Here is a 26,394-nt window from a genome sequence, read left to right on the forward strand (position 1 = left end):
ACAGTAACACGTAGGAGAACTCATAATGCCTCAACACCTCAATGCAATAGCTTCTCCTTCTCCACATCTCTATTTATGCTGGCAACTTTCCTCAGGTAGGACATTCACACTCAGCAGCATGGTGATTTAATTCCACTGCTGTTAAGTTGACCACCAGTTTCCAGTCTATAACAAGTACATTGATTGACCCAACAGATTGAGCAGAAAATGACAAAATGAAGCCAATGAATGACTGGGATGAATCAGTTTGAATTTGAGGACAGGAAAAGGAGAAGCCAAGCTGACCAGGATCTTACCAGGCAGGCTAAGAATTCTGGTTTTAAAAGGTAGGCATTCTGCTTTTAAAGCTAAGGAAATCAGTCTCAGAAAAGTTACCTAACTCATTTGAGTTTCTACAACAACATTAAGGACAGAGCTGCATGGGTTGTCCCTCTCCAAAACCTTTCCTGGAACTAAGGTTCCTTCTGCCAGGCCATAGTTGCTGGGAAGTCATTGAAAGAACAGAACCTCTTGGAGTGCTAGCAGTTAGTAACAGTAATCACTTGAGTACCATGAATCCTAGGGACAAGCTCCATCTCATTTAATAGTCACAGTTACGAAGAAAATGTATTATTCTTGTTTACTTTGTTGAGAAGACACAGGTTTAAATGGTTAAATGACAGCGTGCGATTGGCAAAGTCAGCTGTGAGCTCAGACTCATCTGTCCATTAGCCTCCATAGTCTATGATTTGACTTTCTGATTTACACAAAAATTTAGAAAGAGTCCATTCATCTTTTCTGAATGGCATTTGTTATCAAATTTTTTAATAGTAATGATGATGATGATGATGTAAATTTTAAGACAAAATAGCCTTGAATCCAGGGAACTGTGCCTCCAGAGGAGGGAACCGGGCTGCTGGCAGGGGTGGGTTCCTGTATACCATCCTGAGCCCCAGGAGAGTTTAAGAGCATCACTCCCAGTGGTCAAGGACCTGCCCAGCTTCTAGCCACACTAGACTAGGCTTGGAAGGTTTTGAGGCCTGACTAGATTACACCTAGCAACTTTCAATCAGGGAGTTGAGAGCACATGAAGTGAGTTCCAGCACATTGACCCTTGCCTGGGGAGAGCATTGGACCATCATCCACAGGGGTTAGGTGCTGGCCCAACTTCCAGGAGCAGTGGAGGTGGCACGGGAGATCCTTGGGCCTGACTGGACCATGCTCAGCAACTTCCATTCAGTCCCAAGAGCTGAGGCCATAAGAGACAATTTCCAACACACCCAGGGGAAACCTGGGAACAACACTTGAAACATGGAAATACAGGAAAATGACAAAATGAAAGACCAAAATGCAATCCCAAACGTCCAGCCCATACCAAGACAGTCTAGGAGCCATGTTCATAGAAGAAAATATATGCCATACACCTGAAATACTTGAAATAATAGCAACTGAAATAAAGAAGCAACTCCAGGAAGCTTTAAGGAGGTCAAACTAGAAATAATCTCCCAGGTAAAAGAAGAAATGATAAAAGTAATGAAAGAGATTCTGAATATATCTAAAGAAAACACAGTTTAAAAATTGGAGGAACTAAACAAAAAGATAGAATCCCTAGATGAGCAATATAAAACACAGAATACATAAAGCAGATGCACAGAGATATACAGGAAATCAAAAATTCCACTGAAAGCTGTAAAAACCACCTCAATAAAGGGAAGATAGAATATCAGACCATGAAGACAAGACTGCAGCTAGTGAACAGGAAAGGAAAGATCTTTTAAATATAACAAAGCATCAGGAAATAACAATTTAACAACTGCAAGATGACGCAAAGAAAAACAACATAAGATTGATAGGGATTAACGAAAAAGAAGGGATGACATAAAGGACGTCAAGAGGATATTTAGAGAAGTAATAGCTGAAAATTTCCCAAGCATGAGATTGGAAACTGACATCAGGTTCAGTGAAGCAAATAGAACTTCAAATAGCCATAACCAAAATAAAACTACAACCAGACATATAATAATCACCATCCCAGAAATCTAACACAAGAATAGATGATTAAAAGCTGTCAGAGAGAAAAGACAGATCACTTATAAAGGAAAACCTATCAGAATCACAGCAGACTTCTCAGCACAAACAATAAAGTCAAGAAGAGCATGGAGTGAAGTATTCCAGATCCTAAAGGAAAATGATTTCCAGCCTACACTGATGTACCCTGAAAAACTATCCTTCAAAATTGATGGTGAAATAAGATACTTCCATGACAAACAACAGCTAAAGACCTTCATGATCACCAAGCCAACCATGTAAAAAATATTGAAAGACAGTTTAGATATGCAAAGGAAAAAACCACTAAACAAAGCAGATAATTAAGCAGAACAGAAAGATAAAGATGCAACAGCAGAAAGATAACATGTCAACAATAAACCAGCATATATCAGTTATAACCATTAATGTAAATGGTCTCAGTGCACCAATTAAAAGAAACAGACTAGCAGAATGGATCAAGAAACAAAATCCAACCTCATATGCTGTCTACAAGAAACCAATCTACCCCAAAAGGATACTCACAGCTTGAAAGTCAAAGGATGAAAAACAATACGTCATGCAACAGGAACCCCCCAAAAAGCAGGAGTAGCCATTCTGTTTTCAGACAACGTGAACTTTAAACCAATAATGATCAGAAGAAAAAAGAAGGTCACTCATTACATACTCATTAGGGGACAACTTTAAGAGGAAGAGATAACAATCTTAAATATATATGCACCAAATTCCAGAGCACCCATTTATATAAAACAAGCATTAACAGAAATGAAGAATTAAATTATTAGTAACACAATTGTAATGGGAGACCTTAACACACCATTGACACAAGGGACAGATCAACCAGACAGAAAATCAGCAAAGAAATAACAGAACTGAATCACACATGTGAACAAATTGACTTGATAGACATATACAGACTGTTCCACCCAAAACATCAGAATACACATGGTATGGGTCATTCTCTAAAATAGGCCATGTATTAGCCCACAGACAATATTTAAATAAAGGCAAAGAGTTGAAATTATCCCTTGCATGTTATCGGATCATAATGCTTTGAAATTAGAAATTAATGATAAAAAGACACTCAAAAATCCCACAAACACATGGAAACTAAACAACACACTCCTGAGTAATCAGTGGGTCACGGGGGAAATTAAAGAAGAAATTAAACAATACCTACAAGAAAATGAAAATACAAATACAACTTACCGGAATCGGTGGGATGCAATGATAGCCATCCTCAGAGGAAAATTTATTGCACTGAGTTCCCACATCAGGAAAACAGAACGAATACAAATAAATAACCTGATGCTACACCTCAAACAGCTAGACAAAGAAGAGCAAGTCAAGCCCAAAGCCAAAAGAAGAGAGGAAATTACAAATATCAGAGCAGAAATCAATTCAATAGAGACTAAGAAAACAATCAAAAGAATCAATGAATCAAACAGTTGGTTCTTTGAAAGAATAAATAAAATTGATAAGCCCCTAGCTGACCTTATTTTAAAAAGGGAAGAAAAAGCTCAAATTCATGCAATAAGAAATGAAAAAGGTGAAATCACTACAGACTCTATAGAAATACAGACGATAATCAACACCTATTTTGAAAAACTCGACTCTCAAGGTTTGATAACACAGAAGAAAAAGACAGATTTCTAGAAACATATGAAGTACCAAAGCTAGGTCAACAGGATGTAAAACTGCTAAATAACCCAATCTCTGTTAATGAAATTGAAAATGTAATGAAGTCCTTATCTACAAAGAAGATCCCAGGCTGAGACAGATTGACTGCAGAATTCTAAGAAATACAAAGAAGACCGAATGCTGACACTCCTCAAACTCTTCAATGAAATTGAAAGGGAAGCAATCCTTCCTAAGTCATTCCTGGAAGCAAATATTACTCTAGTACCAAAACCTGAGCAAGACCCAACTAAAAAAGAGAACTATAGACCAATCTCCCTAATGAACATGGATGTAAAAATCCTCAATAAAATATTGGCAAATAGGATGCAACGAATCATCAAGAAGATTGTACACTATGACCAAGTAGGATTCATCCCAGGCATGCAGGGATGGTTCAACATATGTAAATCAATAAATGTAATCCACCATATCATTAAAACCAAAAGTAAGAATCACATGATCATTTCTATAGATGCAGAAAAAGCTTTCGATAAGGTCCAACATTCATTCATGATAAGAACTTTACAGAAAATTGGAATAGATGGTCTTTACCTCAATATAATAAAGGCCATCTATGACAAACCAATAGCCAGTATCATACTAAATGGCCAAAAACTGAAGGCCTTTACTTTAAAATTAGGCACAAGACAAGGATGTCCTCTATCACCACTCCTATTTAATATAGTACTGGAAATACTAGCCAGAGCAATTAGACAAAAGAGAAAAATAAAAGGGGCAAAGACAGGAAAAGAAGTTAAATTATCATTGTTTGCAGATGATATGATACTATACATAGAAGACCCCCTAAACTCCATTGAAAGACTCTTAGATATAATAAATAAATTTAATAATGTAGCTGGATACAAAATCAATACTCACAAATCAATAGCATTCATCTACACTAACAACAAAATCACAGAGAGAGAAATAAGAGAAGCCACACCCTTCACACTAGCAACCAAAAAATGAAATATTTAGGAATTACTCTCATGAAAGAAGTGAAAGACCTATGCAGGGAAAATTATAATACACTGAAAAAAGAAATTGAAGATGATCTCAGAAAATGGAAAGAAATCCCTTGCTCATGGATAGGAAGAATAAATATTGTGAAAATGGCCATTTTCCCAAAACTCTTATACAGATTCAATGCAATCCCAATAAAAATATCATCAACATACTTCATAGATCTAGAGAAATCACTCCTAAAATTCATCTGGAGTGAGAAAAGTCCTAGAATACCAAAGACAGTTCTAAGCAACAAAGCAAGGCAGGAGGCATCACAATCCCTGACTTGAAGTTATACTACAAAGCAACAGTAGTAAAATCAACATGGTACTGGAATCAAAACAGAGCCGAAGATCAATGGAATAGATTAGAAGATACAACCACAACTACAAACACACTCAACCACCTTATCTTTGATAAAAGAGCCAAACAGGCTCACTGGAAGTACAACAGTCTCTTTAATAAATGGTGCTGGATAAACTGGCTCTCCATATGACAAAAACTAAAACTACACCCATGCATATCACCATGTATTAAATTAAAATCTAAGTGGATCAAAGATCTGAATATTAAAACAGAAACACTAAATCTATTGGAAGTCAAATTGGGTAGAAATCTTGAAGACATTGAGGTAGGTAGAGAATTCATGAACAGGACTCAAACCACACTGGAAATACTTCCCAGAATCAATAACTGGGACCACCTCTTACTGAAATGTTTCTGCCTGTCAAAAGAAATCTTCAGCATAGTGAAAAGAAAACCCAAGAACTGGGGAAAAATCTTAGTGAACTCTCCCTCAGACAAAGGACTTTTGTCTAAAACACAAAGGATTAAAAAAATCAGACCCCAAAATTCAAAGATCCAATCCAAAAATGGGCATCTGAATGAATACACACTTCTCAGATGAAGAAATACGAATGGCAAATAAATACATGATAAAATATTCATCATCCTTAGTCATTAGAGAAATGCAAATCAAAACCACACTGAGATTCCATCTCACTCCTGAAAGAATGGCCAGGATCAAGAAAACCATCAACAACAAATACTGAAGAGGCTGTGGGGAAAAAGGAACTCTCCTGCGCTGCTGGTGGGAGTGTAGACTGGTGCAACCATTGTGGAGGTCAGATTTCTCAGGTCATTGTGGAGGAGATTTCTCAAAAACCTGGGATTGGAAGTCCGATTTGTTCCAGGTATTCCACTTCTAGGCATATTCCCAGAAGAACTGAAAGCATCATACCACAGGGATATATGTGCACCTATGTTTATAGCAGCACAATTTGTAATCCCCAGATCTTGGAAACAACCCAAGTGTCCATCAACTGAGGAATGGATAAAAAAGTTGTGGTATTTTTATACAATGGAGTACTACTCAGCTATAAAGAAGGATCACATTGAGATATTTATAAATAAATGGACGAAGCTTGAGACTGTAGGGAGCCGAGTGACAGGCATTGCTGCCTAGATGTCTCTCTCTCTCTCTCCTATGGGCACTGCGTCTGCCTACATTAACCATAATCCTCTTCTGCTTACGTCACTTATCCAGATGTGATGGTAACCCTGTTGTATTCATCTGTTTAACCTCTTCCTGTCCCAGCTCCCGCCCTTAGCCTATAAAAGGTGTGATTATTTTCTCAATAAACCGGAGGCTTGATTGGGTTAACATCAACTTGCCTTTGTCTCTTTTTGTCTCCCCCATGTCTTTTATTTAATCCCCGTTTCTCCTCCAGGAGTTCCGAACTTGTTGATCTGCAGGCCGGATCAAGTGACGCTCAGCGTGGGAGCCCCTGGCACGGAGAAGTTAACGAGGGAGCCGTTCGAGAGACAGCCAGCTTAAACCGAAAGTGAAAGCAAATTGAACCAGAGACCTCGGCCGAGGAATGAGTAAACTGAATCAAGGATTAAAGTTTAAAGCAACAGGACATTAAATCAAGTGCCGAGACCTGCGCAGACGACTACCCGACGTCCTGCCCGAGTCACAGTGAGTGAACGGCAACCCCATTTCCCTTTCCCGACATGGGTCAAGTATTGAGTGAACATGAACTGTTCGTCGGAGGCCTTATAAAGGCATTAAAGACAAGAGAGATAAGGGTTGAAAAACAAGAATTATTACAGTATTTTCAGTTTATTCATAAGGTTTGCCCTTGGTTCCCCCTAGAGGGTTCTATAGATACCAAGAGGTGGAATACAGTAAGAGATGTTTTAAAAGATTATTATAGAGTTCTCGGTCCAAAAAAGGTTCCTGTGACCACCTTTACATATTGGAATTTAATTTCTGAGCTGCTTGCCCAGAGGCATGCAGACCCTCAGGTTGAGGAGACAGTTGCACTGGGTGAGGCTGCCTTGCGCGACTCCCTTAAATCTACCTCAAAACCATCCTCAGAAAAATCTGAAGCCTCTGATTTCTCAGATGCAGAGAATGATGGCCTGTTAGAGGTCCTTGTACATGGTGATCTGCCACCACTTCCACCTGTTGATATGATCAGCAGGTCCCAAGATGGCAGCCCACCACTCGCTGTGCCTCCATGGCCAATTGGGGATTCATATAAGCCTTTAGACCCCAGCCTTTCTGAGTCTCAGGAGGTCAACTGGAAACAACCAACACAACAAGCCTCTAGATATCACCCTAACCCTGCTGCAGCACCGGTCGCTATTAGGCCATCCCCTGACTATGATGATGCACTCAGCATCTGCTCTCAACCTTCTAGCACATTAGTGGAGTTGGAGCAGAGAAAAGCAGATCTTTTAAAACAGATACAGCTAGAAAAAGAATGCCAAGATCTTTCAATTCAATTGCAGGCCCTCTGAGCTACACAGTTTCATAGTGTCCCTGAGATGGAGCCTGCCTCCAGCACGCCTTGTAGTGCGCTTGAAATGGTGCCTGCCTCTGGCAGCCAGCCTAAAATGGCTTTCCCAGTCACAGAGGCCTTTACTCCCCCACGGGATGTTGAAGAGGGCACTGAACCACAAGCTGTTAGGATACACACACCTCTCACCGTGACAGCCTTAAAAGAGTTAAAGGCCGCAGTCTCTCAATATGGCCCGACTGCCGCCTACACCATGGCAGTTCTAGATTCTTTGACTCAGGGTTGGATTATTCCTAATGAGTGGAAAGACTTAGCAAAAGCCACCCTCTCCAGAGGCAATTATCTATTATGGAGATCTGAATTTTTTGATCAATGTGAGGACATAGCCAGAGACAACGCCACACGGCTTAGCCCCTGGACCCGCGCTATGCTTACAGGAACAGGAGATTTTGCCACAAAAGAGACCCAAATGCAGTTCGATTCGGGCCTCTTTGCCCAGATTAATATGGCAGCCATTAGAGCATGGAAACGGCTCCCCTCAGGAGGCGAGCCTACTTTATCTCTCACCCAAATAAAACAAAAGCCTGAGGAGCCCTTTTCGGACTTTGTCGATCGCCTCTTACAGGCGGCAGAGCGTCTTTTCGGCTCCACAGAAACAAACTCTGCCCTGGTTAAACAATTGGCTTATGAAAATGCAACCTCAGATTGTCAGGCTGCAATTCGACCACATCGCAAAAAAGAGGACTTATCGGGTTATATACGCTTATGTACAGATATTGGGCCAGTTTATCAAGGCCTAGCCATGGCTACAACACAACAAGGTTGCATAGTTACACAACCCCTTTCTCGTTCTAAAAAAGATGCCACTTGTTTCAAATGTGGCCAAAGTGGCCACACGGCTCGTGGTTGCAAAAGAAAAAATCAAAATCAGTCCTCTACAAAAAAGCCAGGGCTGTGTCCTAGATGTAAGCGAGGAGACCACTGGGCTAATGAGTGCAAGTCCAAAAGAGATGTTCACGGTAACCCTCTCTCCCTGCAGGGAAACGGGTTACGGGGCCGGCCCCAGGCCCCCAATTCCGGACAAACCCGTGGGGCTCCAAGGTTTGTCCCAGCAAAAAACCATCCATTTCAGACCTCTTCAGGGCAACCCCGGGGAGTGCAGGGTTGAACCTCTGTTCTGCCTCCAGCACAGTTTTAACCGCTGACATGGGTGTTCAGATCATACCCTCAGGAATCTATGGGCCCCCTCCCCCCGGAAGTTTTGGACTTATCATTGGACGTAGTAGCACTACGCTTAAAGGATTACAAGTTCTGCCCGGGATAGTAGATAGTGATTACACAGGAGAAATAAAGGTCATGGTTTCTCCCCTTGTCGGTGTCATACCAGTTAGGACAGGGCAACGCCTTGCTCAATTGCTGCTATTGCCATTGGCTCAAACATCTAACAAATGCATAACTCCCTATAGGAGGAACTCCTTTCCTGGAGCTTCAGATGTATATTGGGCACAACGTATCTCCAAACAAAAGCCCCTCATGACTCTGTCTTTAGATGGAAAAAGTTTCTCAGGCCTCATTGATACAGGCGCAGATGTTTCCATTATCAGAAAGGAGGAATGGCCTACTGCCTGGCCTTTAGAAACAACCTTAACACACCTCCAAGGGATTGGACACTCAAAAAATCCACAACGCAGTTCCAAACAACTGGTTTGGAGAGACCAAGAAGGTAATCAAGGACACTTACAACCTTATGTCATAGAGAGTCTGCCTCTTAATTTATGGGGTAGGGACTTACTCTCTCAAATGGGATTAATTATGGAAAGCCCTAATAATGTTGTCACAATGCAAATGCTTAGTAAGGGCTACCTGCCAAAACAGGGCTTAGGAAAAAATAACATGGGCATTACTGATCCCATCATTCCCATCCCTAACAATGGTAAAGTTGGGTTAGGCCATTTTTCTTAGGGGCCATTGACGCTCCTGCGATCCATGCTACATGAATTACATGGCTATCAGATGAGCCGGTATGGGTCGATCAGTGGCCCCTTAACTCTGAAAAGCTTGCAGCCGCAAGGCAGCTGGTGCAGGACCAGTTAGATGCAGGCCACATTGTTCCTAGTAATTCCCCTTGGAACACACCTATCTTTGTTATCCGGAAAAGGTCAGGAAAGTGGAGGCTGCTACAAGACCTTAGGGCGATAAATAAGACAATGGTCTTAATGGGGCCCCTACAGCCAGGCCTCCCCTCACCCAGTGCCATTCCTTTAGGATTTTTTAAAATTGTCATAGATCTTAAAGATTGCTTTTTCTCTATTCCTTTACATCCAAAGGACCAAAAGCGTTTTGCCTTCAGTCTCCCATCAATTAATTTTAAAGCCCCTATGCAGAGATTTCAATGGAGGGTTTTGCCACAAGGTATGGCCAACTCCCCAACACTATGCCAGTCTTTTGTAGCCACTGCAATACAGTCAGTCAGAGATCATTGGCCACATATCTATATTATTCATTACATGGACAATATCCTCTTGGCAGGAGATGATCAAAACCAAACCCTAAGGTGCTACCAGGACTTACAGGTTGCCTTACAAGAGGCTGGACTTCAAATAGCCCCTGATAAAGTACAGCTTACTGATCCATATACTTACTTGGGTTTTCAATTATGTGGCACTCAAATACTCTCTGTAAGGCCCCAACTGAGGCTTGATGGCCTCAGAACACTTCATGACTTCCAAAAACTATTGGGAGATATTAATTGGCTCATACCATTTTTAAAACTAACTAAACATGATTTACAGCCCCTTTATGCACTGCTTCGGGGAGACATAGATCCAACTTCCCCCCGAGAGCTTACACCTGATGCCAGGAGAGCGCTCAGTAAAGTAGAAGAGGCTATTGCTCAACAAACTGTTTCCTTTATGGACTACAATGAGCCTTTACAGTTTCTCATTTTTAATACAAAGCTTTGCCCTACAGCAGTGTTCTGGCAACAAGCTCCCCTCATGTGGGTCCATTTACCAGTCTCTCCAAAAAGAACACTTTTGCCTTATTTCCAAGCTGTCTCAGACCTAATAATCCAGGGTAGAAAGCAGGGAAAATGTTACTTTGGCAAAGAACCAGACATTATCATTCAACCTTTTACAAAAGACCAAGTAGATTGGCTACTTCAGAGTACTGAAGTGTGGCCTATTGCCTTAGCTTCCTATTCAGGGACTATTGACAATCATTACCCTCCAAATAAGCTAGTTGACTTTGCTAATCGTCACTCATTTATATTCCCTAAAGTCACAGCTTCACAACCCCTTCTGGGTGCCCTGGTTTTATTCACTGATGGCTCATCCTCTGGAAGAGCTGCTTATGTATCTCAAGACAATGTTTCTACCCTCCAGGCAGATACTTCCTCTGCACAATTAGCAGAGTTAGAAGCTATTCTTGCAGCTTTTGCTGCTTACTCTGACCAACCATTTAATTTGTATACTGACAGTGCTTACCTTGCTCAGTCTGTTCCATTATTAGAGACTGTTGCTATTATATGTCATGCTTCCCCAGCTGCAAATCTGTTCAAACAATTACAATGCTTCATACGGCTTCGCAGTCATAAGTTCTTTATCGGTCATCTGCGAGCTCATTCCAACCTCCCAGGGCCTCTTGCCCAAGGAAATCATTTGGCTGATGTTGCTGTACGAGCACAGGTTTTTATGGCTCAGGACTCCAAGGTGTCTGAGGCCCAACAAGCCCACCAGCTACATCACCTCAATGCTCACACCCTCCGCCTTCTCTACAAAATTACCCGTGAGCAAGCCAGACAAATTGTAAAAAATTGCCCATCTTGTGCTATCCACTCACCTGTTCAACACCTAGGAGTCAACCCTAGAGGTTTAATTCCTAACGCCTTATGGCAAATGGATGTTACCCATTTCAATGAGTTTGGCAATCTAAAATATGTACATGTCATCATTGACACTTATAGTGGCTTCATTTTTGCCACTCTCCAGACTGGAGAAGCTGCTAAACACATTATAGCCCATATGCTGTCAGCCTTCTCAGTTCTGGGATGTCCTCAACAGCTTAAGACCGATAATGGCCCTGGCTATACCAGCACCTCCTTTGCTCAATTTTGTAAAAGCCTTAATATCCTCCACACTACAGGTATACCTTACAATCCTCAGGGACAAGGCATTGTTGAACGTGCGCATCGTTCTCTTAAATTCACCATAGATAAAATAAAAAGGGAGACATGGTACCCCACCCAGGGGTCCCCTAGAAATGTCCTTTCACATGCTCTTTTTATTTTAAATTTTCTGACCCTGGATGCTTCAGGCTGCTCCGCAGCATCTCGGTTTTGGCATACTCAGACTCAAACACGGTTTGCATCTGTTTTATGGAGAGACCCACTAACCAATGTGTGGAATGGCCCTGATCCAGTCCTTATCTGGGGACGAGGTTCAGTGTATGTTTACTCTCAACAAGATAGAGAAGCTAGATGGCTACCTGAACGCCTCGTAAAGCAAGTAGACAGTTCTTCAAAGACCCCATGTAACGCCCAGGAATAATGTTATTTCCTTAGGCACAATCCCCTGTGTTCTCTTACAGGTGACACATCTCCCTGGAGCCTTATGCTGCTTAACCAGCCTTCTTGAGCCACACCACACCCATGGTGGATTTTGACCCCTGCCAAACAGACTGCAACTGCTGACAGCCATGCACAGAACCCCATGACTGTGGAAGAGGCTCTTCTCGGTCTGGAGGAACATACGCCAGCCAAATAGACTGCATCCAGTGTTATACAAGGCATGCTCCAAGACACAGGAGAATGACTTCATACAGAGACACCAACAAATGACTGTCAACCCCTTCTCCTTGATTTTGGGGGGGGGGAGTTTTTCCCTTACCTAGTCCCACTTTTGGGTCCCCTAGCTGACCTATTGTTTCTCATTTCTGTGAGTCTTGTATTTTTCAGAGGATTATGATGTTCATTAATAACCGGATAGACGCATTTATGGCAAAGCCCATTCAGGTACACTACCATCAGCTGGAGATGACAGATCAACAAACCTACAGGGAAGGAATTCCCACGAGTGGCCCATATGATGATGCGGCCTGACTGCCCTGGGGCAATGGACAGGCAGTCAGAGACGGGCAACTAGGACATGCATGTTAATTCCAACGGCCACCTAAGACAGGCACAGGACCAACTGCTGTTCTGCAAGCCCATGACGGGTAAGGCCTGGTTGGGTTCATGCAATGAGGTCCTTGACCTAAGACAGACGCTGTCCTCACAGGGCCTGCCATACTCTTAATTAAATAATATAAAAAGGGAGGAGATGTAGGGAGCCGAGTGACAGGCATTGCTGCCTAGATGTCTCTCTCTCTCTCTCCTATGGGCACTGCGTCTGCCTACATTAACCATAATCCTCTTCTGCTTACGTCACTTATCCGGATGTGATGGTAACCCTGTTGTATTCATCTGTTTAACCTCTTCCTGTCCCAGCTCCCGCCCTTAGCCTATAAAAGGTGTGATTATTTTCTCAATAAACCGGAGGCTTGATTGGGTTAACATCAACTTGCCTTCGTCTCTTTTTGTCTCCCCCATGTCTTTTATTTAATCCCCGTTTCTCCTCCAGGAGTTCCGAACTTGTTGATCTGCAGGCCGGATCATGAGACCATACTCATAAGTGAAATAAATCAAACTCACATGTATGAATACTGAATAGCTTCCCTATAGTAAGAAATGATTCAAATATATAAAAGTATGTGGTAATCATGATTTCCCATTATGTGGCTTTGAAGTCTTATAAAGTTTTCACTCATTAATTGGAATGACTTTATTCTGGGCTGTTTGATATTCTTGCCTGTGATGAAATGAACAGCTATTTTGAATGAAACAAGACATCATAATAGCTAGTGCTGATTTAATATCATCTTGTTTTGAAGCCCCACCAAACTGTTGCTCTTCTGTCTCCATTGGTTTTATCATGTTGTATCTTACTGGATTTTATTATATGTGATAGTATAAACAAAAATTTTTATAGGTGAAGAGATAATATAGAAACCATTGTTCATTGTACATTAGCTGGTTCTAAATACCCTGTAATACTTTCATCCTCTTGAATGGTTTCACACTGTCTTGATATGTTTGATGCTATAGTATATGAAGTTATAGTCAAATATTTCAAGGAAATAGACACTATGGTAGCTACTATTAAGTTGGGTTATCTTGTGGTGAAGCACTAGCTTGCTGAAATTGTTATGCTTTAACCTGTATTGTTATGTTATGTCCTCTTTTCTCTCAATCTCCCCCTTATTCATAAAGTTATTTATTTATTATTACTATTATTTTAATTAAGGGAAAAAGTCTAAAAACTAGCAGGGTGTATGATAGTAACTTTTTTGATCTCCCATTAACTTGATTTGAAGTCCTGCATTACTCCCACTATCTTGTTTCGACTGATTATACTCTGTTCCACTCTGTTGGATAGTATCAAGTTTGAGGGTATAGGCAACTACTTTGAAGGCAATAAGATTCACTATGATCCCCATTCTGGTTTGACTTTTTCTTCTTTTGAAGTCCTGTAATGTTTCCAGTGTTTAGGTTTTATTGGTCTTGTTCTGTACTGTTTTGTTCAATTTTATTATACCTAATGACATGGGCAATCCTTTTTAAAGAAGCAAGAGACATTATGGTAACCATTGCTGATAACCTTGTATATATGTTTTTATATCATGTGCTATGTCTATCATTTGTTTTGACTGACTGCTTTGTTTGTCATATTTGGTTTTATTCTCTTCCAAAAAAATAAGTAATAAGAAGTATGGGAGTAATAAAACCCAAAATGTGTAAATTTTGTTGTAAAAAAGAAAGGAAAAAAGTGCTCTAAAGGATACAACTGCAAGTGGGTTTAGGTGTGTTAAGATAGATGACCATACTACTAATTTTTGTTGAATCATTGAAAGAACCGTTTGCAATCTCACTGTTTGAATGTCCACTTTGTATGCTTTAATCTTGTAACTTGAACAACTATATCTTTTTTAAAATTTTATTTAAGGAGAAAAAGAAAAAAAAAAGGCTACAAGTTATAGAGAATTTCAGAAAAAATAAACAGTAGGAAATCACTAGTTAATAGATTACATATTGTCATCTTAGAAATAGTTGTGCAAGTTACAAAATTAAACCATATAAAGTAGACATTCAAACAATGAGACTGCAAACAGTTCTGTTCAATGATCCAACAAAACTCAGCAGTATGGGTATCTATCTTATATACTTAAATATACATGCAGTTATGTGCATTAGAGCACTTTCTTTTCCTCTCTTTGTACAATGACAATTATACATTTTGGGTTTTATTACTCCTGCAGTTCTTATTCCTTTTTTTGTGAAGAAAGTAAAACCAAATGTGACATAACAGGACAGAGTCAGTCAAATCAAAAGGATAGACATAATACATAGTGAAAAAACAAAATACAAGTTGATCAATAATGGTTACCATAATGCTTCTTGCTGTCTTAAAAAGAATTGCCTATATCATTACTTATAATAAAATTGAACAAAGCAATGAAGAACAAAACCAATAAAACCAAAACATTGGAGACATTACAGGACTTCAAAGAAGATAATAGTCAACCAGAATGTGTATCATAATGAATCTTAACTGTCTTCACAGTTGTTGCTTATACTTTTGAACTTGGTACTGTCAAGCAAAACAGAATAGAGGAAAATCAGTCAAAACAAGTGGTGAGAACAATACAGGGCTTCAATCAAGTTAATAGGAAATCAAAGTGGGTTACTATAATATATCCTGCTATTTTTTATTTTTCCCTTAATTAAAAGGATGAAAATAAAAAAGTAAATAATAAAAACAGGAGATTGAGATAAATGAGGGCATAACAACAAAACAGCGCAGGTCAAAACATAACCATTTAAGCAGAATGATGTTTCACTACAAGATAATTCTGACATAAAAGTAGTTACCATAGTGTCTCTTTCCTTGAAATCTTTGAGTATAACTTCGTATACTGTAGCATCAAACATATCAAGACAATGTAAAACCATTCAAGGGAATGACAGTGTTACAGGCTATTTAGAATCAACTAACAAAATGAACAATGGTTTCTGTATAATCTCCTTGTCTATAAAAGTTTTTGTTTATATTATCACATATAATAAAATCCAATAAGATACAACATCTTAAGCCCGATCAGAACAGAAGAACAAAAGCTTGATGGGACTTCAAAACAAGATGATATTAAATCAGCACTAGCTATTATGAGGTCTTGTTTTTTCCAAAATAGCTGGGCCTACCATCTAACCATCTCTGCCTCATTTGTGTTGAGCTCTTTTTCTGTCATTATTTGTCAGGTTGTCTTCTTCATTTCACTTTCTGCTCCATTCATTGTGGCCTCTGGACCACTGTTTCTGGAATCTTGGTATTTTTCTTTTTTAGAATATCCTGCAGTATTCTCTGTAGAGTTGAATCGGTGGTTGCAAATTCCCCTAGTTCCTCTTTATCCTGGAATCACCTTGTTTTTCCATCAATTTCTAGGGACAGTTGTACAGGGTATGTCAATCTTGGCTGGAAGTTAGAATCTTTCAAAGCTTGAATTATTTCCCCCCACGCTCTTCGTGATTTGATGGTTTATGCCAAGAAGTCTGCTGTAATTCTGATGGCTGTTCCCTTGTAAGTGATCTGTTTCTTGTCTCTGATGGCTTTTAATATTCTGTTTTTATATTGGATTTCTGGAATTTTGATTATTATATGCCTGGGTGTAGCTCTGTTTGGGTTGTAGGTGGCTGGGGTCCTGTATGCCTCATACATCTGAGTATCTTTACCTTTTGCTAAATTAGGGAAATTCTCCTGGATTATTTCTGTGAATAGCTTTTGTAGTTCATTCGTTCGTGTCCCTACTTCTTCTTTTATGTTCTTAATTCTTAAGTTATGGATCCTCTTATCATCTTCTAGCCTTTGTATTATTGTTGTTTGTTTCTTTGTTATTTTTAAGAAGTTTTTCATTTCATGCTCCCACATTACAAATCCGTCCTCCAGTCCAGATAATCTATCCTTAGTTTCTTTTAATCTGTTATGCCAGCTTTCAATAGGGTTTTTTGTTTCCTGGTAATCTCTTTGAACCTGCTTCACATATTCTATGTTTTCTTTATTTTCTCTATCAAACAATTCTCCCCTTTTTTTCTGTTCTTCCATTCCACCATCTGTTTTTTCTTGGGCGGTGCTTAGCATTTCTCTAACTATTCTACTTATATCTTGCTTTATTTCATTAAATACTTCACTTTTGAACTCGTCTATGAGGCTCCAGAGATACCGCTTTATGTCTATTGGTGCTGTGTCTGATATTGCATGTTTTCTGTCCTGATTCTCCTTTGCATTTACCTTTCCTGGATCAGTGTTCTCAGGATTGGGGACTGAGGACCCTTTCTTGTTGCTCCCTTTTCCCATACATTTTGTTCCTTCCATACAAGCATATATAGGAGGCCAGTTTTTTTGTTTGTTTGTTTGTTTGTTTGTTTGTTTTTGTCAGTTACAGTTCGTTTGAATCCACCGGCTAGGTATTCCCACCCACTGCAGTGTACTAGGGAGACACAGACCTGGGCAGCCTCTGCTGGACCTGCCCCTCCAGGTCAACCTACCGAAGGTTTCACTGCTAGGGTGCACCACCAGGTGCTGGGATCTGGTTTGGGCTAGCCTACTGGATCTTAGTCTGCGGCATCACCCAGGCCACGTGCTCCCCACCAATCCCGCTTCAGAGGAAAATACGTGACTAAAGTCACTGCAGCATCCTGTTCTGGCTAGTCTGTCCAGTCCCAGAATGTTCTCTGTTGGAGCCTCCAATTCTATGGAAGGGTCCCTGTTCCTCTCACTCACTGCAGGTCGATGCAGTGCTCCCCACCCATCTCACTCTTAACTCCGTTTGTCGATTACCACACTCAACTCCATTGGCTGATTCCCACTCTCAGAGCTTTCCCATGTCTCTCTCCCTGCTGTGCTGATTCAGACACAGCAGCAGTAGCAGGAAATTCAAATTGTGGCTTCCAGTGGCGCCGGTTACAGCTTCCGTGCTGAGATTTTATCTGTTCCTGTTATAGCAGCAGGATTGCATTTCCAGTTGGTTTCTCTCAGCTTAGTTCGTTCTTGGGTTGGCAGGGTACATCTCCCTTGCTTAGGACTCCTCACACCGCACCATTCCTGGATTCTAAGCTGGCAATCTCAGAGAGCCTCTGTAGCTGCTGTTATCTGTCTACCATGTTCTCTTGGAAGTCCGAGCAACTATTTCTCAGATGACAATATGTAATCTATTAACTAGTGATTTCTTACCATTTTTTCTTTGTAATTCTGTATTACTTATACCCTTATATTCTTTTGTTTTTTCCTTTAAGTAAAAAAAAAGAACCAGCTCCTCGATCGTTACTTCTTTAAATTGTTTTCGTACTCTCAATGTCATCAATTTCTGCCCTGATTGTCATAATTTCTTCCCTTGTACTAGCTTTTGATTTGAAGTAATCTTGTTTTTCTAATACTTTAACATGCATTATTAGGTTATTTATTTTGTCTCATTCTGTGTTTCAGATGTTGGCACTCACAGCCATCAGGAGTGTGGTTCTCATGTTCCATAGTTCTGGTATGTTGTACTACCATTGTCATTTGATTCTAGGAACTGTTTAATATGTTCCTTGATTTCTGTGATTCACTGATTATTCAAGGATGTATGTTAACATTTAGAGAAATAATTATTGACAAACTATTAACCCATGAAGAAGTGCCCCAGGTGATAATTACTTTAAAAAACCACATTCACTCTATAGAAGTTTACTTAAGTTCAGCAAGAGTGCACACAAGCAACACAGAGGATGTTATCTGAAATTATTGGGAGAAATGGGTGCTGCAAAAAAAGCCAAACATGCTATGATGTTTTGTACACTCTGCAAATCAGCCACATTTATGTATAAAATGTTTTAAATAAACTTATAAATATAAATTCTGATATTTCTGATATAAACATAAATATCTGATATAAATATAAATTCTGATATTTCTTTTAATGAAATAAATAAATTTGTTGCTTATCATAATAATTTTTAATTAGCATTACTTGAGTAGTAATAGATTCATTACTTTTAGATTTTTAAATTAATTTTATTAATAAAAGCCTGATAAATATGATTAGATCCACTTGTGCCACCAGTGATACAAGCTATGTGAGGGGCCAGTCATGTATGTACCCAGAGGGAATATGGAAATATCCATGTGTTTGCATAATTTCTGTGGTTTCTTTTGCCATTGACTTCTAGTTTTATTGTGATCTGATAATATGCATGGTACAATTTTTATTGTTTTGCACTTAGTTAAGTATGCTTAATGGGCTAGCATGTGGTGTATTCAGGGGAAAGTTCTGTGTTCTACTGAGAAGAATGTGTATTCTGTTGCGGGTGAGAAACACTGTAGATATCTATTAAGTTCATTTGTTTAAATGTTTGGTTGAACTCTGATATTTCTTCACTGATTTTTTTTGTCAAGTTGATTTGTCTATTCAGACAGTAGGATATTGAGGTCCCCCACTATAATTTGTGTTGATGTTTATCTGCACTGTTTTTTATTTTATTTCTTTTTGCACCAGGAATTGAACTCACAACCTTGTGCTTGCCAGGCAGGCACTTATGCCACTGAGCTAAAATCCTGTCTGTCTGTTCTTTTATGTTAGCCTTATGAATTTGAGTGTCTTGGTGTTTGGTGCAGTTATGTTTGTAATTGTTATCTCATGATGTTGAATTGCTTCCTTAACCAATATATAGTAACATTCTTTGTCTCATCTGATCCACTTGGCTGAAGTTCACTTTTTCTGAAATAGGGTAACTTCTCTTGCTTGCTTTGGGATTACCATTGCATAGAATGTTGTTTTCCATCTTTTTATTTTTAATCCATGAATTTCTTTTTGCATTAATGTTTCTTGTATATAGCATACCACTAGGTTTTATTTTTTGATTCGTTCTGCCAATCTGTGTCTTTGATTGGGGAACTGACATTTAGAGTTTGTCCTAGTTATTTTTATTTGTCGCTGAGACAAAATACCTGATGCCCAAAGTTAGGGAAAGAAAGGTTTTTTCTTACTGTTCTTGGAGATTCTGTTCTGATTTGCTTTGTTATGTCCTCTTTTATTTTAATCTCTTTAAAATAAAAAAAAATTTAAAGACAAAATAGCCTTAATCCTGTTGTGCAGATATCAGGACTTTTTAAAGTTCATTTCTAAAATTTATGTTCATGCACATGTTGTTTACCCAGTTATAACCACACAGCATGACAATTCTATTTCCTTCTGTGTCTACAAAATATTCTTGTGAGTTGAAGTATATCACTTGTGGTACCATTACTTCTTTCCTGTTGGGCTTTTAGCTGCCATCATCTCTTTTAGGATTTCAGCCTTTTCCTCTTTCTTAGCCTTTCCTTGTTAATCTGTAAACATAACATCATTTCCACTCTACTACAATTAAAATACTGACTCTTCACCAATCCTGCCTACTACCTTGCTCTCTCCTTCACTTTTCTGTTAAACATTTTAAATAAATGTTTTCTGCTGAAGGTCTCTATGTCTTCACTTCTCATTTATCCACTGATTTTACTGAGATCTGTTTCTCTCATCTCTCTCTCTCTCTCTCTCTCTCTCTCTCTCTCTCTCTCCCCATGGACAACCTCATTCATGCATATACCTACCATCTTTATGGTGATCCACCCTCACACTTCTCCAAAGAGCAGTCAGGGAATTTGAGGGCTAGGCTCAACTTGGTATCATGTATTTGTGGTGACACCAGTTTACACAACCTGATGACTTCCCCTAGTAGTATGTAAGAACCTGGGAGAAGTAGAGGAGAAATGTGGCTAGGATCAACCTTCTTTTGGGTTTTGTCTAACTAAGGAGGAACAAAGTTGGAGAGGAATTGAGAGTGTTGATGAATACAAAGATGAAGACACAAAATGTAAAGTCATATTCTGACAGGAGATGTACAGCTTCATACAACCTGAAAAGGAAAGGAGGTCAGGAATAGGTCTATTAAAAAGAAAACAAAAAGACAAAGAATAAGAATTTGAAGGTATAATATGAGCAAGCTGGAGAGAGAAAATATAGTATGTCAAGAGAAGAGAATGATGTTTAACATCTGACATGGTGTAGCTTGGTTGGAACTCTTGTAGACGGTTGGAACTCTTGGGATGAGTAGCTGAGGTGAGATGGAATTAGAGAGATCCAGTAAATATAAAGGTCACCCAAGAGGACAGCATGTCATACAATGGAAAAGCTGGGGCACAAGCCAAAGTCACCAGTGAATGTAGGAAAGGAACCAACTGGAGAGTCAGAACAGGTGACACTACCTGTCATAAGGCAGGGTAATAGTGGGTTTAGACAGAGTACAAATCCCACAGGCAAAGATTTGTGGATCAATATGGAGAGGTCCATCGATGAGGAGGGAGGCAGGAGAATGCTGACCCTGACTCTGGGAAGGCCTATACAGCTTCTTTTTAGCCCACATGTGGGGACAGCTTCTAGGACATTTCATACGGTTCACCTCTAGTCCTTTCTGATGCTAATGTCACTGAGGGTCACCGTTCCTTCTTCATTTGCACCAGGTGGAAACTTCTCCTCTACTTTCATGTTCAATGTATCATCAAGTTCTGTAAAATATCTGTTAACTCTGAAATCCATTGATTTTTCTCCATCTCCATCATCTCCACCCCACTCCTGGGTCCCATTACCTCCTGGCTGGGCCACTGGAATGACAACTTCTTGCCTGGACTTTCTGTGTCTCTCTTACCTCCGAGTTTGGACCCCGTACTGCCTCCATAGTGATAAGCACCTCTCCTCCAAGTACAGTTTAGTCTGTTCACTCCCGACACTGGATTCACAACCCTCCCTTTCTTGCAACTCTGGGGTGGAGCTCTGTTATTCTAGGAACACAGGTTAAGCCCTGTGTCATGTCATGCCCCACATACCCTCATTAGGGCTGATCCCCACTTACCTTGTAAGCTTGTACTGTTCTTGTTCCTGTGAGCTCCAACTCTAGCCTTATTGGCTTTCTTTCAGCTTCTCAAATACACAATGAGCCAGTGTTGGCGTAAGCTGTTTTCTTGCTTCTAATTTAATGTTCTCCACTCAGATCGAGCACCACCAGTTCTTCCTTCTGCATATTCTCCTGGTAATGTCTGACTCTTCCTGGCAGTGTGTGCCACTGGAGGGATTTTACCTATGGTTTTGGGATTTTTGGTTAATATTGGTTTCCCTTTGCTATGCTTTGAGAATAATAAGAACAAGAATTGTGTTGGACTTAGTATCAATGTGTCTGATTCCTAGAATGGACCTTGGCTATATGTGGAAAACATGCTATATGTGGGAGGAAAACAGATACCTCATTAAGGAAGAAGCTGGTACCCATCTGTGAGGACGCGGTCTGCAGACGGTCTGTAACTGAGCTCCTTTAGGATCAGCCTTAGTTATGAAAGCAACTGAAGCTCATATCCTTTCTGGCACAGCCTACATTTGGTGGCTGAGTGAAAAGGAGGTTTAGTGGTGGTCCCAGAAAGAGGGCGATATTCTACCTCCCAAAATCCATGAGTGTGATCTTATTTGGCAAAAGGGTCCTTATAGATGCCATTAAGTTAAGGATCTTGCAATAAGATATTTTAGATTTATGGTGAACCCTATATCCAATGACAGGGGCATGAGGAGGGAAAAGGCAGAGAAATGCCTTTGTATATTCATTCAAACCCACAGAATGCAGAACAGCAAGAGTGAGCTGATGTAAACTATGGACTTTGGGTGATAATAAAGCATCAGGGTAGGTTCATTTTTTAGAAGCCTTTAGATTTTTTTTATATGTACACTCATGATTTTTTAATTCAATATTTTTCCAAAAATGCTAAGAACAATGAGCCATATCACTATAGTTCATAGTCTTCCAAAAATGTTCAAAATTATTGTATAAAGTATAACATATGTTGTATATAGAGTCAGTAAATTTATTGCATCTCATAAGTAGTACATTAGGATAATCTATATGTTCATCTTTTTTTTAAAGGGAAAACTAGTGAGTTTATTGAAGAAAAACATAAATAATTTTTTCTTAAGTCACTGAACATGAAACAAACACGTTCTTTTCAAAGACAATGGAAAAATGGTTTATCTCATTGATCTCACCAGAAGATCTTCAATATGTTCAGTAATCTCATCAACAGCAAACACTGCGGAAACTTACTGTGACCCAATGTGGGCTACAATCATCTGTTTCAATGAAGAGGGAGGAGAGAGGGAAGAACACAGAAGCAGAACACGCAGTCAGCGATCCAGCCCTCGCCCCCAATTTCTAAAAGTAATCATTGCATTGGAGAAGAAGTGAAGTCAGGAGTTTGAAGATTTTTTTCTAGCTCACCAAAACAGGCATTTTGCTCCTTTGAATTATCTATAATTAATTTAAACTTTCTATTTTTCCTCATTTGTGGAAATTGTCTCCACAGAAATACTAAATTTTGCAATATTTCCCATATTATGCTTGCTTTTCTCTTGTTTTTCTTGAACCACTTTCACACCTGATACTGACTCCATCTCCATACATTGGCATCTAAATGCAGCTCTTCTAAAGTATTCAGAGTCGATATAATAATGCACTGATGTCTGATAGACCTGACCGGGGTATATGCATGGCATAAGCCTAAAAAGAAAACAAACTTACTTCTCTGCAACTGAGAAAGTGAGGTGATCAGTCTCTATTTCCACTAAAGTAGACAAGAAATTTTACATGAAGGGATGCAGGGAAAGGAACCAGCAAGAGTGTGGGCAGCATGGTGAGGAAGATGGACTCACTAGTGTACAGAGGACAGAGGACAGCGGGTGCCTGTGATGCACGGGTACCCTTCACAAACTAAGTGAAGCATTTCAGCACCACTGAAGCATGGAAACAGGTTTCTTTTCTCTTACAGTTAAATGAGGTTAGACAGAAGTCACTCCCAAGAACAGCAAAGGACACTCCTTAGGGACAGGCTCGATGCACGCAGGAGGGATACATATTTTCAAGACAGTAGAAACAAATTTCATTATTTTTCTCAGAGGAGAACAAGGATTATATACGGTGGCCATCAAGTCTGGAAATTTGGAAAATCTTTTAACAAATGGTTTACTGACACAATTAATGACAAAATGTTACTATCTCTACTTACAGGCTTTATGGACACTCCATAAACTGCATCTTTAGAACATGACAAACCAAGTAAAAGGCGTTGTTTTCCAATAATCATTAAGCTGTCATAGTCAATCCAGATTCAGCTGGGGCAACATTTTCCTCAGTCTCACAGGTGTCATTCCTTTTATCAACTATTTATAATCTACTTACGTCATTAACCAAAAAAAAGGAAAGAAAGAAATATTGTCACTGTCAGCATTTAGCCAAATGTTCAAAATTTATTTTGCTATCTTCACTTAAAAGCTCAACTGTCGCACTAATCCAGTAACTCCATATGGTCTTATTACTTCTATACATAACACAAGGTACATAGTCTTGTCACATTTCTGCCCCTGAATATTTATTTTGTTGTTTCGTTTTGTGTTTTGATTTTGTTTGTTTGTTCATTCATTTGTTTTTGGAAGGATCTAATTTTTTCATATTAAAGGAGTAGAGTGAGCCCATGAGAGTCAGACCAGCTGCACGGCTCAGTTGAGGTGCATGAAAATTCAACCTCTGAATTCCTCACCTCTCAGTTCATAAAAACAGGAATTTGAGAGGAATAAAAGCAGTAACTACCAATCCATGTTAATAATCGATATTTAATGGCCTAAGAAGAGAGAAATCAGATGAAAAACATTCAGTCGGGAGAAGCCAAGTCCTCCTGTTCCCAGATGTCTGAAAAGGAGAGATTCTTCAGAGCAGGGATGCAGAGAGGAAGGCCTCACTCCTCCCAGAAATAGTGACTCATGGACACAGCCATTCAGCAGAGAAGCTACCACCAAGAGCAATGGACATCAGTGCCATCGTGACCCGGAGAGAATAAGGACAAATCCTGGGCAGTGTTGTTCAACAGTCTTGGGAGGATGGAGAACGAGAAACCACCACTGTCACATGCGAAATGGCTATGGCAGTAACAGATGGACGTCAAAACCAGCGAGACCATGGGTTAGACGCCACTTACAACCCTGCCTGTGCTTGTTTTCTTCTGGACACAGGCACGCACGATTTCTTTTAAAAGGCAGAGAGGGCTTCTTCTTCACAGACTCTTTCTACTCAGTAGTTTTTCTATCAGTTGATCATTTAACTGGAGGAGATGTTGCAGCCTGCCTCAGCTCGCTAGCTTTTAATTTGGACATAGCTCCAATATTGTACATGCAGTTCAAAGGATAATCACATCCTCTAGACTCCTCCACTGGGCAAGTCAGTACGCTTGTTTGGATTGAATAGGTGTGATTTTGTTTGAGTAAAGTGTGTAAACAGAAGGCCAAATTTTGTTAGTCTCTATCTCTGAAAAAATGATGGAGCACCTTGGTTCCTGTGCAGTTGGATGACTGCCCCCACTGAATCTGTGTACCATCTTAGCTGGGCAGCAACTGCCCCAGGTTTACACTTCTGCTTTACTCACAGCTCGCCAGTGACATCATCAATCCCTTCCACGTGCAAGAGGTGGACTGAAATTCAGGCCTCAGACCATTCAGCTAGAAGGGTGGATCCAGCTGAGATAATCTTTTAAGTGTTTCAAATGGAATGCTCAAACTAATCACTGTATCCAGATCCCAGATTCTGTTCAGGGCTTCAACTTGTAATAATGTCCTTGGAAAACCATCTAGTAGCCAATGCTGGCTGCTTCTGATCTCCAGCGCTGACATCAGGAGGTGTGTGATCATACGACCTGGAACCCAAGAGCATTTCTGTGGTGGGTACTGCTTTGTCACACAGCTAACTTTTGTGCTGGCCTTGAGGTTCTCTTGCAGGAAGTGGCCATCAAAGAGACACTGGAAGCCAAAGTTCAGAGTAACATTCTTGTACATGATGCCTGCAGCCCAAGGATAACAACATGCAAGAGGAGCAAAGTCATGGCTTTGTGAGGAACGGGGTTGCCCATAACTCTGTCTCTCAGCCCCCACCCCTGGGATCCTCTGCTCACACTGGGACTCCCTGGCCCAGGTCCATCGGCTGAGAGGAGGATCTTCTCCACTTTTCACTAAGGATCTTTTAAGTGTCCAGGACCACTGAGAGACGGCAAATGAGCCCCAGTAATCTCAGCAGCACTAAGACAAGCCAGATATTGACCTATAGCAAAAACCAATTAAAAGCAGCAATTATGCCACTATAGACAATAGCAAAAAAATTAGTACAAATGCTATCTAGAAATCAGCAATGATATCCTAGAATACTCTAAAAAACTAAAAATTAATAAAAGTTAATAGTAAGACTAACAAAGATGAAGGCAATGGGGAAAGGGAAAAATTGACGATGTAAAATTTTAAAAAGAAAGAAAAGGGAGCTGATAAAGAGGAGAGGAAAGCGAGATTAAAAAAAAATCCAACCTAAAAATTTTTAGAAAGTTAATAGAATTAGGCCAAGTAACAGAAAAACACAAACAACATAAAAGAAGAAGAAAAACAGAACAAAATAAAAAAACAGCAAGCCAAAAACCAGGGGAAAAACCCACAAAAATTAAAGAAAAAGAGAAATGAGTTTCAAAAACTCCTGCATGCCACCGTGTGTGGGTGGGGAGTTTCCTTCCAGGACCCGTAGTGCTGGAATCCACCAGATGTGGGGCAAGGGTAGTGAGTCACAGCGGAGGCTCTGGCGTTGCACACCCACTGCTTTCTGAATGCTGAGCCCTGCCCTGCTGTGTGGGGTCAGTCAGTGGTACCCTACCTG

The 26,394-nt window shown here is 40.0% G+C and overlaps 1 pseudogene; it reads right to left on the reverse strand.

Moving 5' to 3' along the window:
• Window positions 1-24,925: 24,925 nt before the first annotated feature.
• On the reverse strand, window positions 24,926-25,535 carry LOC100715150 (adenylate kinase 4, mitochondrial-like; annotated as a pseudogene).
• Between the last annotated feature and the right edge of the window lie 859 nt (window positions 25,536-26,394).

The sequence above is a fragment of the Cavia porcellus genome, unplaced genomic scaffold (assembly GCF_034190915.1).
Source record: "Cavia porcellus strain 051 isolate PalLab524CR breed Dunkin Hartley unplaced genomic scaffold, mCavPor4.1 scaffold_9, whole genome shotgun sequence".
Taxonomy (NCBI): Eukaryota; Metazoa; Chordata; class Mammalia; order Rodentia; family Caviidae; genus Cavia; species Cavia porcellus.